The sequence below is a fragment of the Pinus tabuliformis genome, chromosome 3_1 (genome assembly GCF_031772625.1).
Source record: "Pinus tabuliformis cultivar Carrire ecotype Pingquan chromosome 3_1, CPIR1, whole genome shotgun sequence".
Taxonomy (NCBI): Eukaryota; Viridiplantae; Streptophyta; class Pinopsida; order Pinales; family Pinaceae; genus Pinus; species Pinus tabuliformis.
Window position 1 is genome coordinate 530,828,057 of NC_142301.1, and position 21,008 is coordinate 530,849,064.

The window sequence follows — 21,008 nt, forward strand, 5'->3', positions numbered from 1 at the left end:
CCAAAACACTACAACAGGAATGTCAACCACAATGATATCTCTTCATTAATCTAGAGATTGTTTGTAGGACCTCCTCTGTGCACAAACATACTCCAAGGTGCTCCTCACTTCCTTGGATTTTTTAGAGTCCCCCTGCATTTGTTCTAAGCCTGTGGAAGTGAAGAATTTTCAGAATTTTCTCACTGGCGTAATCTTTTCTCTAACAGACATGAAGCACACATATGTGTTTGCATAAACTGTGAAGTGCACGTCTATTTCTACAAAACACACAGGAGAGACAGAAAATAACACAAAATCCATGTATTCTTCAATTTTCTTAGGTGATTGGAAACGTCTAGTTTATTTCCTTCAACTCTGCATTCTCTTTTCTGTATTAAGTACCCTTGGTTTCTTGAATGAACACTAATTCATCAAGCAATGATATTTTTAGATATCATTTTGGGATTAACTGCATTAAATAATTCATTCATCTATGACCATTTCCATGAGAGGTAGTCGTAACTGACTAATTTCTCATGATTTTTGAATAGTCCACTTAGCACTCATTGCATCAGGTGATGCTCACAGGGGTGAAGAAGTGGGATTGAAACTAGTGAAATCAATCACATAGCACCAATCATCACTTCCGAGGCTTGCACATGGTAAATAAGACTTCCCAAGAGGTCACCCATCCTAGATCATCTCTGGCTCAACCGCGCTTAACTGTTAAGTTTTCCCCACATTCAAGCCCACTTATCTTGTTACCCCATTTGCAAAAACTTAGCAAGTATTGTGCCTCATGAACCATTCAAGTAGAGTTGCCTTCACTCTTTTGTATTTAAGTACTAAGGGGTTTTCACAGTGCATTATATTAGATATCATTTTTGGATTCAACTCCATTAAATAAGTCATTCATCTATGACCATTTCCATGAGAGGTAGTCATAACTGACTAATTTCTCATGATTTTTGAATAGTCCACTTAGTACTCATTACATCGGGTGATGCTCACAGGGGTGCAGAAGTGGGATTAAAACTAGTGAAATGGAGCCAGAGATGATCTAGGATGGGTGACCTCTCAGGTAGTCCTGGTTATCGGGTACAAGCCCAGGAAGTGATGATTGGCTCTATGTGATTCATTTCACTATTTTCAATCACACTTTTTCACCCTTGTGAGCATCACCCAATGTAATGAGTGCTAAGTGGACTATTCAAAAGTCATGAGAAATTAGTGAGTTACGACTACCTCTCAGGGAAATGGTCATAGATGAATGACTTATTTAACACAGTTGAATCCCAAAATGATATCTAATATAATGCATTGTGAAAACCCCTCAGCACTTAATTATATTTATTTTTTATTTTTTATTTTTTTTCAACAAATACACACATAGCTTAATTAGGGAGGAAAGTAAGTGGCCATAATCCACATATGTTTTCAAACCATTTCACTTTATTTTTTTCAAATAATATTTTCTTAATTAGTAAAGAAAGTAAGTGGCCCATTATCCACAAATCCTACTACTAACCAAAGCAATTTTTTTGGGACTAGGAGCAAATGTTAGTAGAGAAAGTGAGTAATCCATGCTTCCCTTGGGTATCCTAGACAAGCCTAGGATTGCCTTTGAAACCCTTCTTGAAAATATTCTAATCTCAATATCCCTTATTAAACTCCACATAGTTTAATAGGAAAATGTAAGTGGCCCATAATCCACAAACAAATTTCTTTTTCCATGCAGGGAACAACCAACACATGTAATGAAAAGGATATTGAAAAGGATCATTACATATCCAAATATTATCACACTTGTATGTTCACTTGCATCACATAATAAGCCTCCATACACCTTTTACTCAAATACCATCCATCTTTTAGATGTTTTGTTACTTAGTCTATTTTGGCTTACCAAATCACCCCATAAGTGTAATAAGGTTCTTTAAAAACAACCATGACTTGAACAAATTAAGTTTCCCTACAAGGGCCACCAAAAAATTTATAGTTTAGGTTAGCACCATTGGGGGTAGGCATCCCATAAGTTGCCATGGTCATGCTTCACCATTGAAACATAGTCGTTGACTTTCCGGGCATGGCAAAGACTTGATTCAGAGGCAGTTCAGATTAGGCCCAGTGTGTGTGGTACTCTTTGGGGCTACTTGACCCATCTAGTGCTCGGTATTGTAAACCGATTACCAAGAATATAAAGAATTGAATGTTAATGTGGGACAAACGTACTTAATAAGAAAATCATAGGGCATCCTTTCCTATAGGTGACAGTGCAGGAAACACTTGACCCTCATTACCATTACCTTGGTTGATTCCTCGACTATTAGAAGCTGTTGCCAGTTCTTTCAGGATGTTGCCCAAGGACCCTTCAGAGGTTATCTCTGCAAGACCCAGTTACTTTGAGAGTCGACAAGGTGATTAGGTCTTCATAGGACTATTTATCATATGCAACAGACAAAGACCCATTTTTTGTTTGCTTGGTCACATAGTTTAAATAAAGGAAAATAAACCACTGATATTTTTCCTTTTCTTTATGTATGTGATCCAATTGTATTGATATATATCTTTTTCCATCACCAAAAAAAATGTAGCGCACAATCTAAATCGACACCATAGGAGACCCCATGACTCTCGGTTGATCTAGGTATTTTTTAAACCTCCCCCCATTGCCGGGAGGTGTACCAAGACTCCCATTGTTTAGGCAGAGAGGACATCACTCTACCACCATTATTGTATCTTCCTTTAATGGTGAAACATTACTTGGAACTCCTCCTCGGAAAGGTACACCCTTCACCACTCCTAAAGGATCACGCATACTACACCCTTTGGGAGCACGCACACTTCTCCTCTAGACAGTCCCCAAGATACCCATCAGAGTAGCCCTCTTGTGACAACCCCACAAAGGACTCCACTACATATAACTTACCATAATCGCTTTGGAATGGTAGGAAATGCACAGATCCCATTTTTAGCTTCATTAAATCTCCAATATTAAAGCAAGCACACAAATGACCCGATGAAACATGGCCAAAATTGGCTAGCTATGCCCACAAATCTCCCTTCAAATATTCCAAAATTTGAGGGAAAGAAAGGCAAAGGCCCAGGGAACCACGTGATGAAATTTCACCTGTGGTGTTTTTCTAACAATATTGTAGAAGATACTATTAGATTAAGGCTATTTCAACAGACCATAACAAGGTCTAAAATGAAATAGAATATAGACCAGCCCTTTGCGTCTCACGGAACCTTTAGCTCATTAGCGAAAGAGTTCCTTACTTTCTTCCAACTCCCAGTCCACCATGAGTTGGGGTTGCAACGTCTAACCATCTTCAAACAAACACAGGCTATGCACATCTCAGACCATATCCACAAATGGCAGAAATGTCGCAACTTGTGTAAAACTAATTTTGAAGATAAATTCCTCATAGAAATTTTCTTGAGATCCCTCACCTCTGAAATCTCGAACGACATGGCCAAAAATTTTCCAAAAAGAGAGGAATAAGCCATTAATAAATCACAACAACTGGATCTGATCTACAAATAGTTGGGGTACATTTACCACATACTCCCAAATACCCTGTGCCTACAATCTTATCAAGAAATAGTAGGCGCATCCAATATTGTTGATAGATTAATTGGGGCCCTATCCCAAAGACATCACAACAACAGTTTCCAATACCCTATGTATCCAATGAATGGAACATCTTACGATGATACACCACCATTACAAAATACAGGGTATTATAATGGTCAACCTACACCTATGAAGAATATAGGCAGTAGGGTTAACCAGCACTAGCCCTTGGAAGGAGGCTCATATCATCCCCCATAGGGAAATCAGTACTCCTCCTGGAGTGTGGTGAAGTAAAATTATGAGTGCGGACACAAAAAATTCCTCTAGCATAATAATGGGTCTAGCCACAACCAATACATGCTATGGAAAATTTCCTTAGGTTATAACCAATTAAGAGGGCCTAACTCTTAGTACACTTATCCCGTTTGATGATGGCCTTGCTTGCTCGCTACAACTATCTCTCATTTCCTTCTTCAAATACTTGAAACAAGTAAACAACAACCGTGATAATAGATAAATTGTAATTCAACATACTTAACAAGTCAAGAAACATTAACCCATAAACATGTAAGATGAAACATTATGTAGGAAATCATTCGATGGTTGCATATAGATTAAATCAAGAAGAGATTACAACCACTGTCTTGACGTTGTTGTTCTCCTCTAAAAAAACTAGGTTCCCACACACTTCCGTTAACATTCCATGATGGCCTCAACAATGATAGCTTTAAGGCTCTTCCCTTTAGGACTCATATTAAACCAAATTCACACTTCTCCCTCACACAACTAGAGAGCTACAACTATGAATATCTTGCTGCTTACTCCAAAAATAATTAGCACTAGCACACCAACATTAACACTACATTGTGCTTGGGAAAAAGGGAGGTTTATATAGCATGAATGGATGGGAGATGGATCCTCTTCTCATGGGAGAAGTTCTTATCTCTTGAGGTAGTTCCATCCTTATAGGGGAAAGGAGCCCAAACTGACATCCTCGACCCCATCGAGCCAAACCATTTACCATACTTCTATTACGAAGCTTCTAGAGCTAGAAGCTTCGGCTCCTTATTTAAAAAAATTTCAATAAGAGGCTCAGCATGACTAGAAAAAATCTCAGTCACTCCGTTTGGCGCTAGGAACAGTGTTAATCCCTGCATATTGGTGCCAAGAGGACAAGGGTCATTAGTGTTGGTCTTGTAAACTAGGAAAAATAGAATATTTTGCGGAAATGGTGCAAAAGGGAATTGTTCTGCTCATGAAGAGGGACACAATGGGAGTTTCTTCATGAAGGGAGAACATGTAGGGTTAACTGTAGAGGTCCTCCAGGATCAAGGAATAAGGAGTACAGGGACAGTGACCAAATATTGTGTAATAGATGTCCCATAAAGCATGAAGGCCGAACTAGAGTGAGGGGTGAAATGCTTTATGAATCAGTGTGGGGAACTGGAGTCTGTCATCAGAAAACCCTCAAGCAAGTACAGATACATATACATAACTGAAAACTCTATCAAATGATATGTGAATCATGGCATGGATGCATCCATCCAAAGAATGATCATGAAAATGGATCCAGGCATGGGCACATCCATATGACAAAGAGGATCGTATTGAAGCCAAGGTATGGTCGCATCCATCCAATAATGAGAAGGATCACATATGATAACTCATGGTATGGTTGCAGCCATCCCTCTGAAAGAGACATGTATACCAATATGACCATCTCACATCACTTCCCAAACATGGACTTTTGTGATCTGAGCCCACGGTCTTGTGCTCCAAAACGACCCGATCAAAGTACAAAGTATAACATGTGAATAAATGTGTTGACGTCAAACATGCTATAAATTCTCTTGATTACCAGTCAATGATGTAAATTGTTAACAAGCACGAGAGAAACCACCAATAATGACAATGGTCCTCAAGGTACTATCAACACAATCCACGGAATGTGAATACAGGAACTGAAGTCGAACACCCATGAAATCACTCGATCGAAAGCCAATGATGTGAACTTGTCGTAGAGTGAAAAGAACTTGCCATTAGGGCATGCATGCTCTAAGATACTGGAAGGGAGTCTCTCAGTCAACTTCCCAAATAATGAGTTAAAGTTGACAGGAAGCGACCATGTAGAAGGAGGGCCTTAATGTATCCCACATTGTTGACATGAGACAAAGGGATGAAAAACAATTTTGGATGATACATAGAATCAAAGGTAAGTGTAACTGTAGAAGGACAACTCTTGAACATATCAGCGACACGACTCAGAGTTTGGCATCTTTCTAATCCATAGGATCGGTGGTCTTGATGACGTGCAGAGATCAAATGGAAGGAAAAAATAAATGACCCAACCCAAGAATATCAAAGATGAAGTGAGGATATCCCAACCTAACATGAAGCAGAAAGTGTCATGTTCAAGAGTGAGCTTCTTACACAACTGAGAATTTCCAAATTTTCCCTCGCCATTTCTCGCAGGTACCCCAATTATTTTTAATTGCAAGCTTGAATGGGATACCATATGCTTGCACTGTAAGTTCATCCCTCGGCCAAATCCGACCCAGTAAGTTTAACAAGCCCTAGGAAGGAGAAGGTCATGTTCGTCATGGTGACAAATGATTTCATTTTATATCTTAACGAGTCTGAAAAAGGTGTAACTTGGTATCCTTTTCATATTTAGAGAGTCTGAAAAAGACACAGAAAAGAAAACTCCACATTGTCCCTTTTCATACATTTGTGTCTCTCGAGTTCGAAAAGGTAGAAAATGATACTTGAGAGAACTGTTTGACCATTTCAGTAAAGGAGTAACTTTTTCGTAAATAGTGCATCCCAGCCCAAAAAAGGGGTAAACTTATATTGGGCGCACGATGCTTCACATCCATTAACGAGTTCGAAATGACAAGGGTTCAGCTATCTTTTCATGTTTAAAGGGTCAGAAAAGAGCTTTAAAGAAGACCCCCCATTTTATTCTCTTTTACGACTCAAAAGGGAAAAATACTCGGCAATCTTTTCATATGAGTTTTACGAGTTGAGAAAAGATCTGAGACATGACTCAACATCATCGTCAAACATCCATCACATATTGCTGCGCAAAAAGGTAAAACACATTATCCAATTTTTGAGGCAAAATAGTTCAAAACATTTACAAAACCTAATATTTCATGGAAAACTGAATAAAAGGGAGGAAAAGTAAATATTTTTTACCATTTACTAGTTTACCTTGCTGTGAAAGAATTTTCACGCACTTTTTCCCTAATTGTTTTGGAGCAAATTTCGAGAGATTCGGGAGGTAATTCGTTGGGCTTCGAGTTACAAGTAAGAGCCAAAGCCCTAAGCTTCATTTTCATACAATTTATTCCTATTTTTAACCATTTCTCAGATTTTTGAGGGTGGTTTTGTCAAAAGCTTTTCACCCTCGGTCGGCGCGACTTCCGGGCATGGAATCGTGTCGACCAAGGCTGATTAAAATGGCCTATCGCGTCGTCAGCACAATTATTTTTAAAATAGGCATGTCGGCACTGTGAATAGGGAAAAAATCAATTTCCCCTCAAAACCATCGTTGGAATCTGAATTTTATGGGAAAAATGATTATTAACTTAAATATATGGTTTTTGTAGGAAAGAATCATCAAAAATGGTAGAATGGAAAGAACGTGAGCACGAAGATGTGTACACTCAAGCACTGAATGATCCAGATTGCCTGAACGCTTTGAGGGACTATTGGCTTCTCAAGTTCTTTCTCACATCAGGGATGCGGGAGAAACCTAAGCTTCTTTGGTACATGATTAGTCTCTAGGTCGTTAATTGGGAAATACTGAGCATTAGTGACCAGGCATTGGAGTTAGAAACTTCAAACATATATTTCAACACGGGACTGTCCCGGAGAGGGGAACCAATCAACTTATATCGGTCACAACTAACTGTGGAAAGCATATCCATGTTGTCTTGAAGCCCTCAATTCCAAGAGTGACAAGATTGAGATTGCCATCGTTCGAGATCTGACACTAAGAGTGCTACTATGGACTATCAATAGAGTGGCAGGGTCCCAGGTAGTGCATGAGACTAACAAGTCAAAATTTCTATATTCCATCGACTACACAACACCGATGATATTCAATTGGGCAGAAGCCATGAATATCAACATAAAATGCTAGCTGACAAAAGCTAAGGCGAGGAATCTGAAGCAATTTTTCTTCGGATCCGTACTAGTGACATTTTTCTTGGAATGGGTGCCACTATTCCAGTACCGGTTGACTGAGGTAGATCCTCTGATACCATGCGGCTCGTGGATGGCCTGCTGGAGTCATTTGATGCCTAGGATCAATGGGGGCCAACACATCTCATACATGCCCACCTTCTTTTCATGGCTAAGATGACAGTTGATCATTGTGGAGGACTGGACATACAATGGCACCAAATTTCGTGGAGATCCAGACATGCCACTTCCAGATGGAGAGGATTTTGACAACGAAGGTAAAATTCAATTTTTTTATTTTGTGATTTTTTAATTGTTTTTTATATATATGCATTTATAATTTTTTGTTTTGTTAATGCAGATGTTGGACCAAAGCGTCCTACTAGGATGTCCCCAATAGCCAAATGCGTCGCCCGCCAGTTTGATGTTGTCGCTCCTTATCAGGAGGAGAGTGAAAACGAGGAGGAGATCACAAGGAACCTTAAGGGGTTGACTCGTGGTATCCCAGAGTATGCTCGGGTGGGAGACATTCCTCGCCAGTACCAAAGACACACGATGGGAGTATTGGATCAGATCCACCAATTGCTAACTTGTGTTGCACAAGTTGTGTCATGCTACCACGATCACCATGTTGATTAGTTCCTAGGTCCAACAGTTTACATTTTTTAGGCCTGTGTGCCATGGATATGAGGCCTGCAAGTCGCTGATGTTATTTTGGACACACATATTATTTTTTGGGGTTTTGATGTATCAAACATTATCACCATATATATATATATATATATATATATATATATATATATATATATATATATATATATATATATATATATATATATATATATATATATATATATATATATATATATATATATATATATATATATAGATATGTTGTATTTTCTTGCTTACTATGGTACAAATGATTTGTTTTATCTTTTCACATGTTTTGTAAATGCTTATCTAACACATAATTAGCTAATGCATCTGTCAATGTATTCATACTTCTAGTTATATGATGATATGTAATGTAATCAAAATGCCTTTCCAATAGACGAATACAGAAATACATTCTCAATATATGAGGGTTTCTGATGGAATATTTCCCGTTGAGTTGAAGTACGACAAGTTGTGAACCCAGGTTGACAACCCACTCTCGAATGTCAAGAGCAATGGCTTCTAACAACAGTTTGATGACCGCACTATATTCAACAATGTTGTTAGTTGTGCAACCTAAACAAATACCTTGAAGATCAATCAACTCACCGTGGGGGTCATAAATAGCCCATGCCCCAGATGATAGGTTTCGGGTACTACAGTAAGCACCATCAACGAAATCGATGTGGGGAGTCACAGACATCTGCAAAGTATGGAAAACATAGTAAACATGAAAGCTATTTGAAAACTAACACACCAAACCACACTGCACAAAAATGAATGACACACTAATCTACACAGGTAACCATGCAAGATGAACTAAGCATAGTACTTCTTGAGGTAAAGCCCATTGCGGGGCTTGTCCAAAAGATCGCCTTCATAATCGATAAACTCATAGGCCCCTTTTTGAAAAACACATTTCACAATGTAGGGCCCATGCCACATGGGCTCGAACTTGCCTGCCCCCAGCTTATCATTAGCTTGGTCATATAGTAAAACCAAATCACCCTCAAAGAACGCACGAGGAGAGACTGACCGATCGAAATGGGACTTGACTCGTTTATTTTGTGCTTGGATAAGAAAAGCAGTGAGATGACGAGTCTCATCCAGTCGTTCTAAATATAAGAGGCACTCTTCCTGAGGTGATGTTTCGGGGAGAAGTTCGACAACTAGCTTGAGTGAAGGAATCTCGCATTCAATCGGCAATGTTGCTTCCAGACTGTAGACAAGCTGGAATGGTGTGAAACCAGTTGCATAGTTGGTTGAGGTTCGGTAAGCCCACAGAGTTGAAAAGAGCATGAGATTCCAATTTGACTTGTGCATCCCAATAGTACGTTGAAGCCTTGTAACTAAAACCTTGTTCACAACTTCAACTTGGCCGTTGGCCTGAGGATAATACGGGGTTGAACCATCGTGGTGCAAACCCAACGCGGAGGTAAGCTCGGCCATCATGTCATCTCAGAAACGGGAGCCATGGTCTATGACAATGGCTTGAGGTACGCTGAACCTAGAAATAACGTGATTGAAAAGGAATTGAGCCACGGTTTTACCATCTGCAAAGTATGTAGGCATCGCTTTGGTCCATTTGGTGAAATAATCCACAGCAATGATAATATAACCATGCCCCCCAGTCAAAAAAGGGTTACATGTCATATAGTTGATGCCCCATTTGGAAAAAGGACCAATGGCAATGATGGGGTGTAGCTGAGAGGGCGAGGCATGCATCTTGAGTTGGTAAATTTGGCATTCATGGCACTTGCAAACAACAAGGATGCAGTATTTGAAAATGGACGGCCAAAAACAAGCAGTGCGAAGGATTTTTTGAATGTTAGCATAGCCAGACATATGACTACCACATACCCTAGAATGGAAGTCATTAAGAACTCTCTCAGCCTCCTTGAGAGTAAGGCATCGACGAAGAACTTAATCGACACCGACACGGTATAAAGTATCACCAATAATACAGTAGGGTTGGTAGTGACATTGAATCTGACGACGATCATCCTTAGTCAACACGGACCGAAATGTGGATGTCTGGAGATACACAATGATATCACCATACCATGGGTCAAGGGTGTTGATCAAGAAAAGAGTCTCGTCTAAAAGTTGTTCATCTGCACCAGTAGGGAGAGACGTAGAAGAAAGGGAACAAATCAACTCGGCAAAAAATAGTGACTTCTTAGATTTGGTAGTAGTAAATACCAAATCGAATTCTTGCAAGATGAAAATACATTTAGAATATTGGCCCCCCAGCACCTGACGATTCAGGATGTAGGGCATGGGGTTTCATTCAAAATTCACAGTAGTAGTGTGTAAGAGGATGTAGTGTCGAAAGCATTGAACATCCTGAAAAATAGCCAAAGCCAACTTCTCGACATGGGCATAACATGTTTCGTTGTCGAGGAGATTATGACTAAGGTAGTAGATAACATGTTCCTTGCCTATGTCACCATCTTGGACCAAGACCATAGCAATGGTTCTAGGGGCTGCAGCTAGGTAAAGGAACTAATCACGATGATAATTTGGGGGATGCAACAAAGGAGCATTTACGAGGACAACCTTAAGGTCATCAAAAGACTTTTGGGCAACCTCATCCCAAGAAAAGGGCGTTCCTTGTTTGAGAAACCAGGTAAATCTTGTAGCTAGCCCAACATAATTAGGTATGAAATGACGGAGGAAATTTTCCTTCCCTTGCAGGCTCTGGAGTTGGTGCAATGAAGATGGAGGGGGTAAATTTACAATGGCCTTGAATTTAAGCGGATAAAGGCGAATACTGTCCTTGGAAACAATAAAGCTGATGAGTCATCTAGATTCTATGTATAAAACATATTTACGCGGGTTTAACCAAATGTTATAGTGTCTACAGTGAAGAAAAATCGGCCGAAGATGGTCAGGGTGATCTTGGCACCTACGAGAATGAGTGGGAAGGTCATCCAATTAAGGCTAAACGATGTTGCAAATATCGTGAAACGCATAGGACATGGCCCGTTGAAATGTAGCCCCACCATTTTTTAGGCTGAAAGGGAGAATTTTGTACGTGATCGTACCCCGTGGACAGCTAAAAGTTGTCTTTTCTTGATCGGTTGGTGCAATGTTAATCTGGTTGTATCTAGAAGAAACATCCATAAAGGAAAAAAAAATTCTCCCAACATATTCATCAATGATCTGATCAATGAAGGGAGTGGGGTAGTTATCCTTAGGATAGGCATGATTGAGATCATGATAATCAACACAAACACGGATCGTGCCTTGTTTTTCATCACCGGGACAATATTTGACACCCAATCTGTAAGAGGGATTGGATAGATGAATTCAGCTTTGGGAAGTTTTTCAACTTCATCTTTGATAGCGGTAGATTTCCTAGTGTGCACTGGGCGGATCCATTAGCGAATGGGCTTCACATGAGGATAAGTTGGTATTTCGTGCACAACAATGCTAGGATCAATGTCGGGCATTTCTTTATAGGACCATGCAAATACATCACGGAATTCTTGAAACAAACGATTATAGGTCTTGATCCCGTCCGGAGAGCAAGTTACACCAATATGGACATGTTCAATGATACCAGGCTTGATAGAAATATCAATCGGCATCGTTTGGGTAATATTACCCAAATTTCCTTTGACCATACTTCATGAGTCATGATCGGTGGCAGAATCGGGAGGGAAGGAAACTGAGAAGAGAAATCTTTGAGAATGGTAGACATGATCGCCGGGCAAGGCAGGAACGAGGAATGATGATGAGTATCATTCCAAGGTGGTTCCTCGAGAGACATTACTTCCATGATACGTTCGTCAGCAAGAAAAGTCTCGACTAAGGGATCAGGAGATTCCAAAGTGTCAATCCATGGGGATTGATAATACGTATCTAGAGAGGTCTTTGAAATAGGAGAATCAAAGGAGGTGAAACTTGAGGCTAAAACAATCTCCACATAATTGATTTCAGCGGGATTAATTGGCATAACCTCGCCCCAGGTATCAAGAAGATCTAGTGAAGGGATGACCCAAGGGTCGGATTTGACCAAGATCATGTTGACAGAGGAAACATGAGGAGGTGGGACCAGAAAATTTCCCATCAAGGTAGAATCTTTAAAAATACCTGCCCCCACACTCTCATAGGGAGCACCAATGTGCCTGACATACGAAACATTTCCATCCGAGGACGAAGAGGCAAAGAAGGACATCTAGTCGACAGTGACAATCTTTCCTTGATGGGGAAAACGAATCACACGAAATAGGGAGGAGGCTACTACATGCATAGCATGGGTCCAGCTCTGACCGAGTAGAAGATTATAATTAAGATTAGTGTCAACAATCTCTACCTCAACTTGTACTTTCTTTCCCTCCAAAGTAATGGCAAGGTTAGGTAAGACACTGAACAGTCGCAAATCACACCCATCAAAAGCTTCCAAAGTGTTCGAGGATTGGTTCAACAGAGGAGAACCAATGGCCTTCTAGCATGTGATTGACATGATGCGAGTGGAAGCACCTTCATCGATGATAGTCTTGTGGATGGTCTTCTCATTGATGATTACCTGAATTAGAAAGGCAATCTAATGAGGCAGGCGCAAAACATGGTTCTCTGGATCAAAACATATCAAATTGGAATCGGTAGGATCAATACCCCCAATAACTAACAACAAATATTTCCACTATGATGGATAGATTTGGAGCACTTCGAGAGCCGACATAGCTGATGGAGCTTGAGCTAAATCCTCAACAATATTATAGTGTTGAGCGGCTCGAGCGTTGGGATTGTATGAGGATTTCCTTAGCACAACTTAAGAGGGTGTCCATACAGTGAACCGCTGTTAGGGCGCTTGATATGAAGAGGGCTAGAACTCGAGGCAGAAGAAGAAGGGGTGGTCTCTTTCTCTTTCCTCGCTATCGGAGCAGGAGTTTGATAATATTTTGATCTACTAGCAACATTAATGGGTGTACTCATCATGAACACTTGAGATCCTGAGGAAGCATATGATTGAGGTTGGTCTACCATTTGGGTATGCTAAGATGGAAATGGCTCTTTCAGGACAACTCGAGTCCCTTTGAGCAAATGACTAACTTCGAATCTTTGAGGACAATCCTTGGTATAGTGATCTTCCTCGCAAATGAGGTTGGATACTTAGGCTTCCATTGTGAAAATCCACCAACAGACGACTTAGGAGGACCCTATTTTGGGGCATCATCTTTACCCTTTCCTTTTCATATCTTCTTACCTTTCAAGGATTTGTCTGTTATGGTAGACTGAACAATGTGGACCTCTGACATTTTACTAGGGCCAAGTGGATTCTGGGAGGAACTATTGGAAACATTGTTCGAGACCGACTTCTGTTTAGAAGAAGATTTAGTAGGGGTTTGGGACACTGAACCAATTACTCAATCAAAAAGAGGTGTAGCCTGTGACTTTGATGCCATGGGATCGAATGATGGCCATGGAGCATCGGGTAATAACTCATATAAAGTGTCGGATTGAGAGTAAATGAGATCTAAGTACTGGGCATGAGCAATGGCTTGTTCTTCAATAACACATCCGCCCATAGCTATATCGCAAGCAATTTGAGCTATGAATGACTTAGTGAACCATTTAGTGAGAAACTAATCAGCAATCTCAAATTTGATCAGGCGACATCTACATCTCCATTCATGGATGTGATCAGAGATGTGTGTCATAGTATCTTGCTTAAGTAATGTGAGAAAATACGTTCCAATTTCATAGCGAACCGACAACTGGAAATGCTGAGGAAAGCCATGGCTAAAGAGTTAAAGTCATGGTAAGTACTTCGAGGAAGCTCAATGTACCACTTTGCTGCAGCGCCTGTGAGGATTCATTGGAAAAGACAGAGATGAATAGAATCATCAATGTAAGAATTCGATGAGCACCAGAGGTGATATGTCATCACATGGGGTTGAGGATCTTCTTTTTCTTTCCCATCGAACTTAGGAAAATCGCTCAGAATCTTGGATGGAACCAGAGGCCAGTATTAAGAATGAAGGATTGGATCATTCGTAAGGTGAGACACATCTGGAAACTCTAGCATGGCTAAGAATGACAATTGAGTATTAAAAGGCATTGGAGGTTGGCAAGCGGGTCCAACCGGAGGAGCCCATCCCTACTGGTAAGGATTTTGGCCCCGTAGTGGGGTATTTTGGCGATATGGAATTTGGTTCTGCCCCCATTGTGGGTTACCTTGGCCATAGGGAGGATTTTGACCTTGAATACCTTAGAACTGTCTAGTCATAGGTTTGTGATAATAAACATATGGGTTAAGAGGTTGTTCAGCCCGTTGACCTTGGACATATGGGTATTGTACATGCTATCCCAAAACATATGGGTTGTGAACCTATTGCCCGTGAACAAGAGGATTTTAGACTTGCTGTCCTTGGGCATAAGGATTGTACACGTGTTGCCCTTGGACATAGGGATTTTGTAACTACTACCCTTGTCCAAAAGGATTCTGGACCTGTTGACCTAGGAAATTAGAATTTTGGGCCTGTTGCTGCAGGAATTGACCCTGGCCTTGTCCTTGCAAGGGTTGACCCTGTTGATATGTATATAAGGGTTCTTGTTGCTCGAGATGGTTCCATTGCTGCAAGGGTTGTCCTTGCGACTACAAAAGTTTTCCCTGGGGTTGTAGAGGTTGTCCCTATGAGGACATAGGTTGGGAGGTTTACAGAGCATACTGCATCTACTATTGCATGGCTTGCTGCAACTCTTGCAAAGGTTGCCCCTGCAGTTGTTGTAGTTGACCTTGCTACAGTATCATCTACCCTTACTGTTGCGTGGATGGACCTTGCAACAACAAAGGTTTCCCTTGTGGCTGCAGAGGTTGTCCTTGCTATTGCAAGGGTACTTGAACAGTGCCCAAAAAATTTCTAAACTGAATCTGGCCATAGCCACCTGGATGAGCCAAGTTGAACATACTGCCTAGACTAAAGGACTTAAGGTGGATTGACCATTCCTTGAGAATCATATGGAATGTAAGGAGTTTGGTATTGAACTTGAGCCTCATAAGGCTGCTGATACTGGAAATTTCTTGACCCAGATGGACCAACGAGATTTTGAACCTATTGGTACTGGACATTGCTCGATCCAGCAGGACTAGTAGGGTTTTGAATAATGGTAGAAGAATGTTGGCTCATACCAACCATGTGAGCCTGTGAGATACTCACATGGGTGGCACCTAAAACCATAGAAACACTCATATTCTTCCCCTGAGGCAATGGCATAGCTTGGCCACTTAACGAGGGGATTGAAGAACTGACAGAGACATTCTTCGAGACTATCGGTTAAACTAGATGGGTAACTGGGACGGACAATACAGGGGGGTTCGAAATGGTGGGTTTCATAGGGATTAAGGTAACGACCTGTTGAGAGGTGATGTTTGCAATGAACGGACCTGTAGTAGACATGGCACCAGATGCCCAAACAAGGTTATGTTAAACTGATGTGGCACTAGGTGTACCTAAAACTAATTGTGCCAAGAACACATAATTAGGTGGCAATTCTCGATGCACACTGATGGGAATGCTCCCTGTATAGGGGAAACCTTTAGGATTAAAAGGATGTTCTTCCTCCTTGACATTTTTTGGAGTAGAAACTTCTGACTCATCTGGAGAGGTGACAGGAGCATCGCCTTTGGATTCCATAGCTGGGAACAAATGACGGCGAATAACAGAAGAGGCATGAGGGGATAATTCCAAAGGAACACTTGACTGATTGTACAGACTGTATAGACATTGCGGTGATATCACAACAGGGTCAAACAAAGGATTTGAAGCATAGATAACCAGTCCAAGCAGACCGTGAAAGGTTGGCTAACTCTTAGGAGTTTGAACAAGATTGTGTATAGATTCTAGGCCAAAATCATCCGGTGACCCAATATCTGAAGTAGGTAGAGGATGAGATGAAAAAGATTAAATTATTAGAATGAGTCTGAGTTCAACAACTTGGTCCTCCCGTGACTCTGGTAATTTAGGAAAAGGCTCCTCAGGAAATCTTTCAGACAAAGGAGAGGAAGAGGAACTAGGTGAACCAAATGGTTCAACCACAATGACCTTGTCTTAGTTAACAGGAAAAGAGAGAGATAAACTTCAAGGCTTTAAAATGTTATTTAGGGGAAACTCACGATTTGGTCTAGAAAATACTAATAGGATGTTATAAGATCGTGGGCAATCAATTTATTAAGACACATAAATAGACTAGTGCTCTTTCATGTTTTAAGAGATGAGAAATAAACAAATATGACTCTCTCTCTTTCAATTAGAAACGAGCTTGAAAGGACAAGTGATCGTATGATCTTTTAAGTTTAATGAGTCAAAAAGATTGAATTACTGCTCTAGATGATCTAGTTAAAAAGGATTACCAGGCAACCATGAACTGCGGAATACCTCTCGACAAACCGAGAAGTATGAGCAGGCAATCTCCCCGAATGATGTGTTCGGTGTATCACGTTTGAAAGGCGGCCGACTCGGCTTCCTATGGATAAAGGATTGCAGCCTAGAGGGGTCTCCCATTATATACTCGACTGTATGGGGAATAGAAATCTGTACTGGCGTTGTCTAGTGTCGAAGCTAACGACAACTACTAGGTTTAAAGATGCCAAAACACGTCTCTAGCCTAGACCTTCTAGATGTGATCATTAGATTTCAAATGTGCCTTAGGTTAATTGAGTTCATTTTAAAGTTGATATTGAGTTATGTCTCAGTTTTTAGGCCTTAGCAATGTGACTCGAAAAACTGTGAATGCAGTTGAATGAGACAAGACTCTTTCAATTCGATGAATTTCCTACACTATAGATGGTAGAAAACACAAAATCAAATGCAAACAACCAAGCAAATGAAAGCAAAATTATTTTTCACTACTTCACTTTTTGAGAAAATAAACTAATGAAAAATACATTCCAATTCCTAATTTCCTGAAAAGTACATTTCTAACAGTCCTTTCAAAAGCAAAGAGAGTTCTTTTTCTTTTCAAATGCCAATGCAATCGTAGCCTTTAATGATGCTAAATATCGTAGCATACTGAGGCAGCAAACTAGAATTTTATACTTTTCATGAAACGACGAAATGAATTTTTCTCATAAAACACTTCAATGGAAAAGTTTTCGAGACAATTAGCTCTTCAAGAAATGAAAAACACGAAAATAGAATCTCTTTCAAACTAATGAAATAATGACTTTACCAAAAATAAGACAAGAAATGTGATCCATGCCGAAAAAGAAACATTTAGACAAGCAAATGAAAACTTTTCAAACTTGTGTAATGGAGGTCAAAGTTGTAGAAGGACCGTAAATGAAATGCAACGAGTAAATGCACCAACAACTCAACTCACTGAGTTCAAAATCAGCTGAATGGATGACAATCTAGATGCCCTAGTGTCACTAACGATCCAATTACCCAAGAAATCAAGAATGATGACAAATAAATAGGAAAACAAAACAAACGAAAAGTAGCTTTCTAGTCAGAGAGAAGACGGTCTAAAAGGCTTATAGGGTTGAAATCACGAGAGCAAAACACACTGGCCAAGATTTTGGGAAAACCCTAATCTTCACTTACATGCATCAACGCGACTGCCTAACTGACAACAAGCACAATAAGGGGGTCGGTGCGACTGTTTGTCAGCGTGTCATGCTGATCAACGCGACTGTCAGCGAGTTAAGTGCGTTGAGTGAGGAAGCCAAGTTTTTTTTTTTTAAGTTGAGACCAAACTTGCTACTATGAATTTCAAACTCAGACTAGTAAGCAAAGGAAAACAAACAGAACTAAAGGGAAAAAGTGGAACTAGAAAATTTCACACAAAACCATGAAATTCCAAGCAAATAAACAGAAGGATTGGTTCCCCAGCGCAGTCGCCAATTTGTGGTGAAGTAAAATTATGAGTGCAGACACAAACAATTCCTCTAGCCCGGTAATGGGTCTAGCAACAACTGATACATTCTATGGAATATTTCCTTAGTTTAGAACCAATTAAGAGGGCCTACCTCTTAGTACGCTTATCCCATTTGATGATGGCCTTGATTTTTCTCTAGATATCTCTCGTTTCCTTCTTCGAATACCTGAAACAAGTAAACAACAACAAACAAAAATCGTGATAATAGACAAATTGTAATTCAACCTACTTAAGAAGTCAAGAAACATTAAGCCATAAACATGTAACATGACACATTATGTAGGAAATCAATCAATAGTTGCATATATATTAAATCAAGAAGAAATTACAACCATTGTCTTAAAGTTGTTGTTCTCCTCCAACAAAACCATGTTCCCACACACTTTCGTTAGCATTCCATGATGGCCTCAACAATGATAGTTTTAAGGCTTTTCCCTTTAGGCATCACACTAAACTAGATTCACACTTCTCCCTCACACAACTAGAGAGCTACCACTATGAATAGCTTGTTGTTTACTCCAAACTTAATTAGCACTAGCACACCAACATTAACACTACCTTGTGCTTGGGAGAAATGGAGGTTTATATAGCATGAATGGATGGGAGATGGATCCTCTTCTCATGGGAGAAGGTCTTATCTCTTTAGGTAGTTCCATCCTTATAGGGGAAAGGAGCCCAAACTGACATCCTCGACCCCATCCGACCAAACCATTTACTAGACTTCTGTTATGAAGCTTCTAGAGCTAGAAGCTTTAGCTCCTTATTTAAAAAACTTTCCGTAAGAGGATTGGTGCGAATGGAACAAAGCTTAGTCACTCCAGTCGGCGCTAGGGATAGTGTTAATCCCTGCATATCGGTGCGAGGAGGACAAGGGTCATTAGCGTCGGTCTTGTAAACTAGGAAAAACAAAAGATTTTGGGGAAATGGTGCAAAAAGGAATTGTTCTACTCATGAAGAGGGACACAATGGAAGTTTCTTGATGAAGGGGCAACATGTAGGGTTCACTGTGGAGGTCCTCCAGTATCAAGGAACAAGGACTACATGGACAATGACAAGATGTTGTGTAACATGAATATGGATAAAACATCTCCTCCCCTGATCCAATATGTTAACCATGGATAGGAGAACCAATATTCTTCTTTCCTAACACCACAATAGAATATCTCACCAAAGTAAAATAATGCATGGGTAAATCTAGTGCAACCATCTCTCGCTTCACCACATCAATCATAAGAATAACCAAATTTGGTTAATCCTTCTAATGGTGCTAGAAAAAACCAAAAAATAAGCCAAAGGGAGAGTTTGAGTGGGGAGGCAGCAATCACTAATAACCCCCAAGGGCACCGAAAAGGGACAACCCAAACCAAAATGAAAACTAGGGTATGGCCAATAACAAATTGCAAAAATAAGGCAAGAACACTAGTCTGCAGACTAATCATGCATGCACTATTTGTAAGGAGTACAAAAACCCATCATTGTCCTCAAATTCTTTTTTTAAATTGGATATAAGATAGTAGGGGGCAAGGGGGCGAACTAACTACTGTCATGTAGGAACCCTTCCCCCATCAAGGAATTGTTGACACATAGTAACAAACTTCCCAAACTCACCCATATGGAGGGAACCTCAACAATACTCCTAACCATTATATCTTCATGACGCGAGAGGAAATCCTGTTACAAATCATGAATCAGACTTATGAGGTGGCCTAGGAACCCAATCCATCCACTTCGGTTATGGCCATACCTAATAGACCATTGACCATTATGTGACCTCCTATAGATGTCATTCCCAAAATGGTTGAAGGACCTTTATGGCATGCAGGGCCCAATTCAAAAGCTTCCCATAGTTACATCATAGTCGCTGACTTAGCTCAGTCACCATCAGCTATGGCAGCACTTGAAGACCTGCAAATGTGCCCAACCCAGTAGAAAGCCCTACTATCTGCTTTAGGCACAATCGACCCATCTGATTTTGACCTCATGGTATTTGACTTAGACAAAGCTACTCCACAGCTACCTTCGACCATTGCTATCAAAATCCCTATCTCATTCTAGAATATCAATATCCATCATTTCGTCGTCGATGAAGGGGCTTCCACATGCATCATGTCTAAATCCATTTGGAAAAAATTAGGATCCCCTGCACTTAAGCCTTATAACATAATGTTGAGAGCATATGATGAACACCCTTCTACTCCCATCACACTATACCCTAGCATGTGAGTTAAGCTGGTTGGAAAAACTGTGTTAATAGACATTGAAGTACTCGACACCCAGTTGGATTACAACATCCTCCTATGCTGAAGCTATATGTACGAAATTCTCACAGCCACCTCATCAGTGTTCAGAGTCATGATGTTCCCCAATGACGGGAAGTTCATTACCATTGATCAACTCGCATACTATGAAAATACAACTTCACCCACACTAGAGGGCATGTTTCTCTTAGTATCCCAAGCAGTGGTCACTACTTACATTGAGCTCAGCCCAAGCTAGTTTAAGCCATCAAACCTCCTAGGAACATTCCCAAGAGATCCTTCGGTAATACAAGAGATTGTCCCAAATACCGGAGCACCAGTTTGCATGATGACTTCATCAAACACCGCCCAAACATAAGAATCAGTTCTAGACACCTCAACACTTGCAACTAAAGAAGTCAGGTCTTTACCTCCCAAAATTACAAAAAACCATTTCTTATGCCCCCCACCAGGTTCGTCTC